The sequence below is a fragment of the Podarcis cretensis genome (genome assembly GCF_951804945.1).
Source record: "Podarcis cretensis genome assembly, chromosome: 1".
NCBI lineage: Eukaryota > Metazoa > Chordata > Lepidosauria > Squamata > Lacertidae > Podarcis > Podarcis cretensis.
The window spans coordinates 24,366,163-24,379,996 of record NC_137170.1 but is presented as its reverse complement, the minus strand read 5'-3'; the positions used below and the strand labels follow the sequence as shown (position 1 = coordinate 24,379,996).

At 44.4% G+C, this 13,834-nt stretch overlaps 1 long non-coding RNA gene across 1 annotated transcript; it reads right to left on the bottom strand.

Moving 5' to 3' along the window:
- Nucleotides 1–7,256: 7,256 nt before the first annotated feature.
- Nucleotides 7,257–8,909, bottom strand: LOC307200896. The gene is made up of 3 exons (XR_013832468.1): nucleotides 8,758–8,909; nucleotides 7,955–8,019; nucleotides 7,257–7,375 (listed from the first exon to the last, which is right to left on the bottom strand). It is a non-coding gene; the product is annotated as an uncharacterized lncRNA (long non-coding RNA).
- Between the last annotated feature and the right edge of the window lie 4,925 nt (nucleotides 8,910–13,834).

Here is a 13,834-nt window from a genome sequence, read left to right as displayed (position 1 = left end):
CCACTGTACTAGGAAATGTAGTTTGCCCCTTACAGCTCCCAGAACCCTTAACAAAATGCAGTTCCCGTAATTCATTTTTTTTGGGGGGGTAGGAGGGTGTGCCTTCAGCGTGCTTTAACCGTATGGTGTGTTCACAACCAAAGACTGAAGCCTGCTGAACACTTCAGGGTGCTTTGGGAGAGGCGATGAGGAGTAAAACTACACAGCATGCATCAAAAGCTGCAGATTTATAATGAGCCAGGAGCATTTAAATGAGAGTCAAGGGGACTTTGCAATTCTGTGTGGGCAGATTTCAATTGTAAATTTGGCAGCTCTGGTATCCTGTGTTCTAATGCTATGGGATGAGGGGGGGGAAATAGGCTTTTCTCTCTGAGCAGTTGATTATTGAATCTGCACCAGCTGTTCACAGTAATCCACACTTTTCTGTGCAATGCATCCAGTCTGTAATTGAGGTCTCTCCATGTCCCTGCCTCCCGGCTCCCCAGCCCATCCATCACTCAACCTTCTGTAACCCTCAGAGCTTTAATTTTCACAGCTTCTTTTGTGGTATTAGAGGATGCCGGACAGCAAGCAGGGAGAAGCTACAGCAACAAGCATCAACACCAGTCACGGATTATAACCAATTAATCAAGAACCACCGTTCGCTGCAGTGGTTGTTTTCCCAATCAAAACACTTTAAAAAGACTGTGTTTTGGTTACAACAGGAACTGTAAGGTCAAAAGCCCATAATCATAGAATTGTAGAGCTGGAAGGGACCCCAAGGGTCATCTAGTCCAGCCCCCTGCAATGCAGGAATCTCAACTAAAGCATCCCAGACAGGCGGCCATACCTGCCCATGCGCCCCACTTGTCCCTTTAACATTTGTGAACCTGTAGAGCAGCACTAAGGGAACCTTTCTTAGCCCAAGAACTGCACTCCTTCATAGGCAACCAATCTGGTGCCACATGTCAGTGGTGGGCGGGGCCAGAGGCTAAAGTGGGCGGAGCCAGTGGCATAGCGTGGGTTGTCAGCACCCGGGGCAAGGCAAGTGATTTGCGCCCCCTAACCCATGGATTTGCGCCCCCTAACCCGTGGATTTGCGCCCCCTAACCCTAACCCCCAGATGTTGCGCCCGGTGCGGCCGGCCCCCCCTGCATCCACCACGCTACGCCACTGGGCGGAGCAAAGGGTGAGGCTCTTACCTCTGTACAGTAGGCTGCATTCCAGTCAGGCAAAAGTCAAAGATTTCTATTTAGATATATACCATACCCTCTAATATTCCTCAGATGAAAACAGCACCCAGCACAACCACTTTCTCCTGCAGGGTCAACAACTTGGTACCTAGCAGTCCAGGGGATTTGGCCATCCCACATCCTCCAACATTTCTCCGATGAAAATAGGGGCACCCTATTATTATTATTATTATTATTATTATTAACTGCCCATCTGACTGGGTTTCCCCAGCCACTCTGGGCGGCTTCCAACAGAGATTAAAAATACATTAAAATGTCACACATTAAAAACTTCCCTGAACAGGGCTGCCTTCAGATGTCTTCTAAAACTCAAATAGATAGTTGTTTATCTCTTTGACATCTGATGGGAGGGTGTTCCACAGGGCGGGCACCACCACCGAGAAGGCCCTCTGCCTGGTTTTCTGTAGCTTTGCTTCTTGCAATGAGGGAACCGCCAGAAGGCCCTCGGCGCTGGACCTCAGTGTCCGGGCAGAATGATGGGGGTGAAGACGCTCCTTCAGGTATACTGGGCCGAGGCCATTTAGGGCTTTAAAGGTCAGCACCAACACTTTGAATTGTGCTCAGAAACGTACTGGGAGCCAAAGTAGGTCTTTCAAGACCGGTGCTATGTGGTCTCGGCGGCCGCCCCCAGCCACCAGTCTAGCTGCCGCATTCTGGATTAGTTGTAGTTTCTGGGTCACCTTCAAAGTAGCCCCACATAGAGCGCATTGCAGTAGTCCATGCGGGATATATAAAAACATAATAAAGCATTAAACATTAAAAAGCTTCCCTATACAGGGCTGCCTTCAGATGGCTTCTAAAGGTTGTATAGTTACTTATCTCCTTGGCTCGGGGGGCACATAACTCCACACCCTGCAACATTTCTCCAGTGGAAATAGGGACGTCCCAAAGAAAAGTGGGACATTCCGGGATCAAATCAGAAACCGGGACGGCTTCTGTAAATCCAGGAAAATAGGAGGGTCTGGCATCTTTCAGCTTCTGCCGCCTGCCACACCTTCTCCTCGAGGTTGGGGCAAGGATGCAGATGTAGTGGCCAATTGGAGCAAGTCAGAGCCAAATGGCTGCAATGGCCACTTTTCAGTGACCCCTCGGCGCTCCTTGCAGCCATGACAAGCCCCCCCTTCACCCCCCCTTTCTTTATGGGTGGCCGACTGACTGAGGAGTGGAGAAAGGGTGAAAGGCTTTCTTAGTGACCCCAAATCTTGTTTTCATAAAAACAGGAAGTGACGCCATATTGAATGGGCAGAGGGAAGGGAGTGGGAGGCATAGATCAAAGAAATGTGTTAGAGGGATGATCGGATCCGATCTTCTGGTAACACACTGACATGTTGTACCTAAAGGGAAGGTTCCTTGGAAATTTGGGACTCTGTGTGACAAAGGGAAATGCTGGGTTTTTGTGACAGTCCCGGGATTTGGGGGGCAGTTGGAGACTGTGATATACACATACACATATCTCCATCCTTCAATCAAGGTAAGCAAGAGACATTATCGCAGCTCAAAGATATAGGTAAACTCACATGAGGATAGAAAGCTGGGCTAGTCAGGGTTACGGCCTGGGGAGGGGGCATTATTATTATTATTATTATTATTATTATTATTATTATTATTAATGAAGTGCCCTGAGACCTCCAAGTATAGGGCGGTGTATAAATTGAATAAATAAGTAAAAATAAATATTACCCACACTTCACCAGCACGTTTTAAATGAAAAACAATTACAGACACAGGAATAAGGTGGTCTTGAAAACACACATTGTGGGTGTGAAAGGTCAGGATAAAGTGGTACATCCTCAGCATTCACTGAAAGTTGTGTAGTGATGAAGATACACAGCTGTTGAGAGGGATTTCCACAGCTTAGGGGCTGCCACAGAGAATGCCCTCTCCCACCACCACCCCAAACTTCTGAGGCATATTCCTATGTAACTCATTTGCGGATAAAGAGCCTCAAAGAAGCTGATTATTTATGACATTACTTATATAACACTGCCAATAAAGAAGTTTTTACTTCACAAATATTTGAGGGGTTTGGTCAACAACAGGCACAGTTCCTTTACTGCTTGATATCCAGTTTGCATCCCATTAATCACATCATGTGTCATCCTAGGGCTATTGCCCACTTGCCCTTATTTTGAGAATACGAAGATAAGTGATGTTGCCGTTAAAGACAACAACCCCTTTCTAGTTTTGTGAGCATCATATTTCCCCAAAAATTCCATGGAGGGTTATACTACAGAAGCTTAAAACCTGGTTTGCTGTAGTATCAAGTCAGCGCCGCTTTAAAGTCAGTTGGCAAGCTCTGAACAGAACCCAACATCTTCCCAGAAATCATTAAAAAATAAAAAGATGGCGCCTTTGGAATCTCCCTTATGTTTGCCATCTTGATCAGAGCCAGTCAGGGATGGCTGGCAGAATCCCTCTTCCCTGCCATCCATCCCTGACTGGCTCTGAGGGCTGGAAGCAGAAGCAAACTCACACAGATCACATTTGGCTGCATCTAGGGGTTGAAAAGGCTCAGCAGCAGCAGCACTCTTAACTTATCCTCTTCTCTGGCAGCGCTGGCCTGGGGAAGGTTCTCTTCAGCTTTCCCCTGTTCCCATCAAGCGCAGCACGCAGGGCTCCTGCTGGGCCCAAATCCCTTGATAGGGTTTCTCAGGCAGCACTGGAAGCTTCTCTTGTCAAGGAGGAGCTGATGCAGTATGGCATGTGGCAGGGCCGGGGACAAGCAGCTTTGATGGATAAGGTGCAGCAAAGGGGCCATTGGTACCCTGCAGTTCGCCTCTGTGCTTTTATGGCGCAAGCCTAACCCAGAATGTACAGCACATTCTAATCTCAAAGACGTCAGGGTAAAAGGGGAGAAACTCTTTCAAAGTCAGTGGAATGAAGCCAGATTTACAGGCTCTCTCTCTGTGTGTGTGTGTGTTACAGAACAAGAGCCAAAAAGCCGTGGTGGGGCGGGGGGAGAGGGAAAGGGAGCGAGAGAATAAAATCACTCTAACAAAGCATCCCTGGATATTAACCGTGATGACCTACTTCTGGATATTCGGTCAGTTCATTAGTGCTTATGGCCTGGGGCTCCTGTATGCTCTGTAAAAGGGAAGAATCTCTCCATCACATTTCAGCTTAAAAAATGAGCTATGCTAGAATTGTGAGCCTTATGTTTGATCAGTTGGCATATAGACGCCTTAATGTGAACATCTCTCTTTCAACACATTTTTTTGGTCATAATTAATGTATCACCAGAAAGAATAAATAAGAGAATCACTGGTCAGATAAAGCGGCGCAAAAGTAAGAAGGGCAATCTGGGGGACAGAGATGAGTTGCTGCCACCTCCTGATCCAGTGATGGCAAGTGATAATCCGCCCTCCTCCCCAACCCCCATCACCCTAGAGATCTCTTTACACTTGCTACTTCTACACACTCTCTTTTTTCATCACACACACAAAAATTCAAAAGCTCTAGAAAGAAGGCTGCATGCCAAAGGCACAAATCCATTTTTTGGGGGTGGGAAAGAATAGCAAAAAATAAAGAAGAGGGCTGAGGAGGAGGTAATTGCTCGTCTTGTGATGATAACATTGCTATGGTTATTGTGAGGTATAAAAAGGGAAATCAGCAAAACAACATGCATTTATTTTAAGATACACCATGGAACTTGGAGTCTTAGCCTCCTGCTGAAACACTCTGTCCCTCCATATCTCTCACACACTTGTGAATTGTGTTCTTATATATATATATATATTATATATATACTCTCTCTCTCTCTCTCTCTCTCTCTCTCTCTCTGTGTGTGTGTGTGTGTGTGTACATATATATCACCCACATTAATGAATGATAGGTGTTTTGTATGAATTATTTTAATGATCCAATGTATTTATGTTTTTTAACTGTTGTAAGTAAGTCACATTTGGGTAACAAGCAACTAAAAGGTCTAATCATAATATTTATTTGTCCCATAACATTTATATACTGCTTGATTGAGATCCCCCAAACACAATTTTGTGAGTATACACTGGCAAAGTACCGGTCACATGTGCCTAGCCATCCCTGCTCTGGAGGGTTTATTCAGTGGAAGAGCATCCTGGTCAGTAGGCAACTTTTCCTCCACAGTTGGAGGGGGGGAGGAAAGACAACATAATGTAAGAATGCAAAACAAATAACACTGTGCTCTGCTGATGTTCTCCAATTAGTGAGCTGACGCCCTAAAATAAAAGACATGCCCTGAAATAGAGGTTATTATTGGATATTGTTGTTCACAGTAGAACAATTTCTAGATGTGCTAGTTGGAGCTGCTGCTTCTTTGGTTTGATGACATGGAAAAAAACACAAGGAGCTCATTAGCAAACCAGTTCATTCAATGATGAGCACATATAAGCCTACATATTGCCACACCTTTAACACAGAAGGGCATCGTTTCTTCCAGTGATGATACTTTCCTGCAATTTGGGAATGGAGAGAGCAAATGGTTTCCTCCTTGCAGATAAACGTTTCTATTCTAGTAACTGGGAGTATGGAATCCATTCCACAGCAGAACAATGGTCTGAGCTTGTCAATCAAAGAAAAATAAAATAAAATCTCAGCAACTTTCAGACGCAGATCCCATTTTATATTTCAGGGAGGAGGAAGAGAAGAGGAATTAAATTCCACTCCTGAATTGCAAAAAGAAAGAAAACCAGTGCATTTTAAGAGCATCTGTTGTGATTATTTTTGTAGATCTAACAATAACCAAGGGCATTATTACTAAAACAGGAGGGTCCATCTGCCTCCCCCCTTTTAAACAAGGGAACTTGTGCTCTTGGAGTGCATATTTATTGGTGGATGCCACCCCGGTCTCCGAGCCTTGCAAGATTCCAGGGCATGAAGATGGTGTCTTTAAGATATATGGTTTATTTACACATATACAACCTGAGCCTGTGATGGAGGGGTTCACGGCATTTCTACTCCAAGATGGTCTTGCTTCTCCCATAGCCACAGGCTCAGATCCAAGCAGAAATCAGGCATGGCTCTGTGTGTGTGTGTCTTCCCAGCCTGCTGCCCTGTTTCCAGCTTCCAGCTCACAAAAACTGCAAAACGATTATGGCACCTGATTCATAATAATGTATAACACACCTGTGCTGCCTCTGTTTCCATTTCCAGCCTCCAAATCCCCCTCTCTTCTACTCTCCTTGCCCTCACTCTTTGTTTTCTCAGAGTTGACTCATAACTCAGTGTTCTTTGAAACTTGTCGTCACTGGGACAGTTACAAGGCAGACAGGACAAGAAATAAGGCCAGGGATCCAAATGCTACAGCAGGTACAAGAGCCAAAACGATCAGGCTAGGGAAAGAGGCATTGAGGTGAGGCTTCTTGGTCTGTATTTATTTATTGGATTTATGAATCCCCTTCATCCAAAAGCAACCCAGGGCAATGTTCAGCAGAAGAGCAAATGACAAAACAAATAGATAAAACACATCCAAAAGCCCAATATATCTGTAAAATAACAAAATAATTAAAATACAGTATCACTTGCCACAGGATGCAGGTGGCGCTGTGGTGTAAACCACTAAGCCTAGGGCTTGCCGATAATTGTAAGCCTGCTCCCATATGATCCTCACCAGGTATTAAAATAATCTGCAGCAGCCTTACTCTTGGTGCAGTGGGAAGTTAATCAGAAACAGGGACTTTTTGTGGTGGCACCCAGACCATGCATGGAATGCCTTTCCCAAGCACTGGGTTCGCTTCCCCGCTCCTCCACATGCAGCTGCTGGGCGACCTTGGGCTAGTCACACTTCTCTCTGAAGTCTCTCAGCCTCACTCACCTCACAGAGTGTTTGTTGTGGGGGAGGAAGGGAAAGGAGATTGTTAGCCGCTTTGAGACTCCTTAGGGTAGTGATAAAGTGGGATATCAAATCCAAACACTTCATCTTCTTCTTCTTCATTGGACAACCCACATTACTGGCTTTTAGATGTCTAGTTTAAAACTTTATGTATTTTTCGCAACATTTTGAATTTGTGTTGGCAGCACTTATAACTTTTGATTGCTTTTACTCACTTTTCTTTTATCGATTATTGTGGTTTGATTTGATCTTGACATACCGTTTTACAGAACTCTGCTTGTAATCAGCCTTGGGAGCCAGGAATGGCAGAATGGCAGGGTGTAATAACTTAATTCTGTAATAAATAAGAGGACAAAGTCAGGCTGGCAAATGAAGACTGGGAGAATTTGCTTTTTTTAAAAAAAGTATTTAAATAAAAGCACAAAACTTGGCACATCCAGTATGCTTCCTCCCAATTCTTGTTTTTAAACAGAGATAGGCCTCCAAAAGTCAATTTGCGGTTCCTCTGATGTTCCACTCCTTTTTTGATGTTTCGTCCTGCCTCGTGATCACTGTGTCTGAAATGCAGCCTGCCAGCACGAATTCCTCATTAGCCAAGGGAAAGGAAATCTCACTTGCTGGGCTAAACAATACAGTTTGCGCAACATGCTGTTCAGAATCTACAGTCCTGGGATAGAACAGGCCTTCCCTCTTTACGCCAGAATCCACAGGCCCCTTGTCTCTGATCTGACACCTGGAAGCAAACAGCATGTTCCTCTGGAATAGACCGGCTGACTCATGGGAGCAATAGGTATTATATACCATATTCCACAATATTGATGAAGTAATAAACCTTAATGGCAGATGTTTCACGGGCTTGTTGGTCGGCCTTGAGTTTAACAATGCATCTAATAAGTTCAAACTGTGTACTTACCAATCTCATTGAGTGATGCGATATTCCTGGGTTGCAGGCGTGCCTTAACCCAGGGTCTGTACTTCCTTTTGAACAAATGAAGCACAATGGAGATACTGGTGTCTTTAGGATCTATGGTTTATTTACACATATATGCAACCTGACCTTAGGTGGGGAGGGGCTCATAGCTCTGGCATCTAAAAAAGGTCCCTGCTTCTTTTTGTGATAAATATATTTTTATTGATTTTCCAATATTGTTCCAATAACAGCCTCATTATAACAATGCCAATTTTATCCAGTTATTAAAACCAATTATTTATATACCGAATTATACACTTTAAGTGATTTCCTCACATGCTAGTTTTGATGGGTTCCTCTTTGTTTTTTATTTTTATTTTCTGCGTTCCAAAATCCTAATAATTTCAATTACATTCCCTTCAAGATAGTATTCCCTTATATAACAGCTACAATCTTATGGTTTCAATTCGTGTTGATATATTAAGTAATTTATAACGTTACAAATGAGCTAGTCTGTGATCACTGTTCTTTCCTGCGTGTGGTAATTCCCCCCCAAGATGTTGTCCCAACCATATATGGTGTTGTGTCCTTCATTCTTCCAACTATTAATATTCCCCATCATGATTCGGAGGAAGTGGTTGTCTCATAGTTTTCCAAAAGCCTCTGCATCACTTTGTCCTGTGATTCAAGAGTTTGCTAGAGACCCCTCTGTTTCAACGAATAAACTGTCCTTGTCATCCCCCCCCCCAACCTAGGAAGAGCGGTCTGATTCCAAACTGCCAATGATTAATAAGAAAACCTCTGACCTTGCAGTTGACAGACTCCTTTCCTCCTTTCAGCTGAAAAAATTATAGTCAGTTATCTTTCCAGTTAGATTACATTCCAAATTGTTTCAGTCTCTTTCACATTCCTTTGAAAATAACGGAGAGTGGGGGTGGTTTCATTCTATATTCTAACACAGTCCTTTCAAAGGGTGAAACTCTCCCCCCCCCATTCCATTCATCTCTCTCACACAGTTCCAGTTTGATGTTAAATTTCATGTTATTAATCCAGTTTCTTCCACCTTCACTTTTTATATTATGTTTTAACCTTGCATTCTGAGGAGGGTTGCCATATCAGAAATGTAAAAGAAAAACTTGGAAAAACAACCACAGGCTCCCCCCCCCCCACTGTCTCTGGCACCGAATAAAACTTTATCTCAATTCCAACCTTTAAATCCTTATAGCTGAGATGTTCCGCAATTTGTTGTCTCATTGCCTCCAGGGAATTGAGTGCCAGACCTCAGGGCAATCTGCAGGTGAGTGCCCATTCCTCTCCCACCCAGAGAGGGATTCAAAGAATGAGCCCCCCCCCCCGACCATTTGAGTGTAGCCTTGCACTCAAATGGGCAGCAAGCATCATGACCTGCCCCATCTCCCGCTTATTCCAACCCACTGCTCTAAACCTTAACCCTTTTAATCCTCTGAAGAAGGAAGCCTATTCAATTTGCGCTTTTCATGCTAACCGCTTGGAGGCTCTGAAATTCATAATTGTTTATCTCCCTGACCTGGCCCCAACTATCATCTCAAGGAAGGTTGCCTGACTTAACCTAAAATAGGGTTACCATATTCCCAAAAGTGAAAATCTGGACATGGTTGTTGAGCTTTTGGGGGGAACACCCCCCCCCCTCAAAAAAAGTTTGGGGACTTTTGGATTTTCAAAGCATTTATTTTTAAAAAATTTGCCCTACTTGCTGTACATCTGGGTTTCCCTGGACATTTTGCCAATGCAGGAAAAATCCGCCCTGACGCCATTTTCTAAGCTTGATTCCTGGACGCATCGTAGCCCCAACCTAACTTGTTAATTTCCTAAGATGCATTGTAGTGGTGGTGATGTATTTAATTTATGAATTGCTTCCCTTGAGGCATCTTGAAGTGATTTACAGTATAACAAAAACATGCACCAAAAAGTTAATTTTTTTATACACACACACGCAGGAGCGGGGGCGGAGACAAAGAGTTTAAAACAACAGCAGCACAAAACTGTTGCACCCAGTGTTGTTTAGCCTCTGTACTGTTTTGAAATTGTCTTTATGTATGCAATTGTTTGTTTGTTTTAAAAAAAATGGAATTGTTTTTATTGTTGATGTTTTTACCACAAAAGCACTTTGAAATATTTTACATGAAGCGATTCATTCGTGGAATCACTGAACGTGCTTCTCGCAAAACTCTTAAAAGTACAGACAACTCGCTGCTCCTCTGTCTTAAGTTATCCTAACACTGTGGCATAGCCAACGTCAGCCTAGTCAACTTTCTGGGAAGTACATAGATTACAATTTCCTGTCAGCTTGTTTTTGTTGGATAATTTTAAATATATTTTAAATAGGTTTCAGCTGCCCTAAGTATTGCCACGGTAACAAAAAGGGAAGATACATTTTTTTCAAATAAAACCCCAGCAAGAACTACATTTGGGAAATGAGGGTTGCTGTTTTTTAAAATGTACAACAGTTCTGCTCTCCCCTTTTGCACCTGGTTGCCCTTAGCAACAATGAGTTCCAAAATACAACACAGCTATCCAAGGGCTGTGATCTCCTTTCACCATCGAGTACAGGAGCTTCTTGAGAGCCTGGATTCCACTGTTCAGTTTTTAGTGAATTGTCTGCCTCTTGTAAAGACTTAGAATATTCCACTCCTGGGAACTCCATTTGATTAGGTAGTGAAAACAGTGTAATTAGACAGATCTCTGTGCCAGGAGGGTATAGATAATTCTGCATGCTCTGCGCAGTCTTGCAGAGCGAACATCTACATCCACTGGGAAGCCAGTTCCTCTTACGCCTTTTATTCATAAAAAAAAAGGACTTGCGTAAAGAACTCGTAAAATATTTGCAGAACAAAATAGCATCCGTTTGAGTCATTAGCATAGCTCTACGCAGTTCTGTTAGCAGTTAGCAAAGCGTACATTTGTGTATTAAAAGGAAATAGTTTTTTAAAAAGTAAAAAAATTAAAATAATGCATCTTAAATATTGCATGTTTGAGCACAGAATACAGGCCTGTTTTCAAAACTGGCCTTTCAATATTTCATTCCTTCCCTTTCCTCCCTCATTTCACTTCTTCCATGCTAGAATGACCTGTCTCATTGACTGAATGGAAATTTACAGAAGCATTTACAGCAGTGGCCTCAATTAAATAGGCACTTAGTCTTTCTTTAAAACTGAACTTTAACAGAAATCTAATTTACATAACAAGCACTCAGATCCTATTATGAGGCAAATGGAAACACAGTGTTGTATTTTATCCCTTCCAGCTGACAAACGGAAACAGAGCTCTGTTGAAAAGCACCTGCCCCACCTACTCATTATGACAGAATTTTTTTTTGGGGGGGAGAGGGACAGCAATTTGTACATATTTTTGCAGTGTGTCACAAATGCACACATTTGCCTTGATCTTGGGGAACGCAGGAAGAGCAGGAAAGGGTGAAAGCCAAAGGCAGTGCCTGGTGCAGAGGGGTGAGCTTCACTCAAGACCTGAAAACCTCATCATCAGAGGAAATATTATGGCTGGAACACAGTCTTGAGACAGATGAATTCTGTCTGGAACATCTCAGGAAGCACGGCCAGCCCTACTGTTAGGCAGAGTGAAGCAGCTGCCTCTGAGCAGCAGGTGAGGAGCAGTGGTGAGGTGCTGGGGGGACAGCACTGTGTGTGCTACATAGGCCTACCTTTTGACCCTTAAACTGGCCTGATTCAGGTGCTAGTCCAATCAACTTCTGGATGCAGAATTGTGGGGGTGCCGTCCATCCCAGGCAGAAAAATGTTTTGCTGCCTCTGAGGCAGCAGTGGGAAGAAGAAGAAGAAGAGTTTGGATTTGATTTCCCGCCTTTCACTCCCTTTAAGGAGTCTCAAAGCATCTAAGATTCTCCTTTCCCTTCCTCCCCCACAACAAACACTCTGTGAGGTGAGTGGGGCTGAGAGACTTCAAAGAAGTGTGACTGGCCCAAGGTCACCCAGCAGCTGCATGTGGAGGAGCGGAGACGCAAACCCGGTTCCCCAGATTACGAGACTACCGCTCTTAACCACTACACCACACTGGCTGTATGTCTTGCTGCTGCTCTCTAGGTAGTAGATAGGAAGGGGCAAGGCGGCAGCGAGATTGGTGTGGCGCAAACACAACAATGGAGGTAATCAGGTGCTCTTGCTGGGACATTTGCGCCGCATCAGCCTCCCTGCTGCCTTACCTCTCTATTTCCTGGTAAGCAGCAGTGGTTTGACTGGCCAGAGATCACATGAGTGAGACAACACCCCTCCTCACCATCCATTACTGCTCTGAGGAACCATCTTGTGTAGACATCTGCAGATGATGATGGAAGGGACGTACCAAAAAACTTCACCAGCCCCCAGGAAAGCTTTCTGCATCACTAGCCCCCAGGAATGCTACTCTGATGACATTATTGGGAGCATGTGAGAACTCTCTTAGCTCATAGAATCCAACCATCAGCATACACAGTTCCCAGATACAACCAAGGATACATGAGGAGACTTAGCAATGTTCCTGGAACTCATACCTTACAACTCCTACTTGAACCAACAGCCGACCTGAGAAGCAGGGCCCCTGCGACAGCATTTTCAGGCATGATAAGCTCTTGACAAGTGAAGGAAGGACATCATTCCTCCTGCATTTATTGCCCCACTCATTTTAGTGCACTTCAACTTGAGATCTTGTGATGAAGGACAGTATATTATTAATAATAATCATCATAATAATAACTTCCAAGTGCTTCACAAATACCTTTACAATAACCCTTTAAGATGGGCCAGTCATCTCCTCATATAACAGATACCAGGGCCTGAGAACATCATTGTCTAAGGCAGGGATGGGGAACTTTTATCAATGTTTGTCAGCCTGAGGGCCATATTCTCTCATGGAGAACCTTCTTAGGGCCACATGCCATTGGTGGACGGGGCTTGGGGCAAAAATGGGTAAGGCATTGGATGTGACTCTTAGCTTTGTACAGTGGGCTATATTCTAGCCCAGAGCTTTCCAAACTGTGTGTCGTGACACGTTAGTGTGTCGGCTGCAGTGTGTAGGTGTGTCACATGAACGCTCTTCCTGGGGCTGGAAAGGGTTAGTTTAACCTTGAAAAGTTTGGAAAGCTCTGCCTAGCCAAATAGAAGTCAGAGGTTTTTATAGCCACACTCCTGCCATATGTACATTTCTCTCCATCAATGCAAGCAAGAGGCTTTATCACAGTTCAAGGACACGTTCCAGCTGGGCAAAAACAACTGAGGGACATGTGGAGCAGGAGGACCAGTAATGGATGCCGCCTGGGGAGGAATATGACTTTAAACAGCCATGCTTCCCCACAAAGAATCCTGGAAAGTGTTGTTTGTTAAGGATGCTGAGAGTTGTTAAGAAACCCCTATTCCCCACACAGAGCTACAATTCCCAATGTGGTTTAACAGTCAATGCCATTTCTCAGGGAACTTTAGAAGCTGTAGCTCTGTGAGGGGAATAGGGGTCTCCTAACAACTCTCAGCACTATTAACAACCTACAGTCCCCAGGATTCCATGACTTTTTAAAGTGATATGATCATGCTTTAAATTTATAGTGTAGATGGGCCCAAGTGAGAGACCATACAGAGGCTAGAAACCTGCTCCTGGACTTCCGGGTCGGCGCCATCGCCGAATGGCGGACTCCCTCCGAGCTCCGGAGGGAGTCGGCTGGGTAGGGGTCGGGTCCTGCCGTGCCGGCGACGCAGGGACCCTCAAAAACCATGGGCGGAGATGCCCATGGACTTGGTGACTCGGCGGGCACCGTTTGCGCCCCCCGACCCGCGAAGGAGCCTTTTTAAAGGCTGCGGAGCGGGTGACGGGGGGGTGTGGTGCTGTGAGTCCAATGCTTCCCCT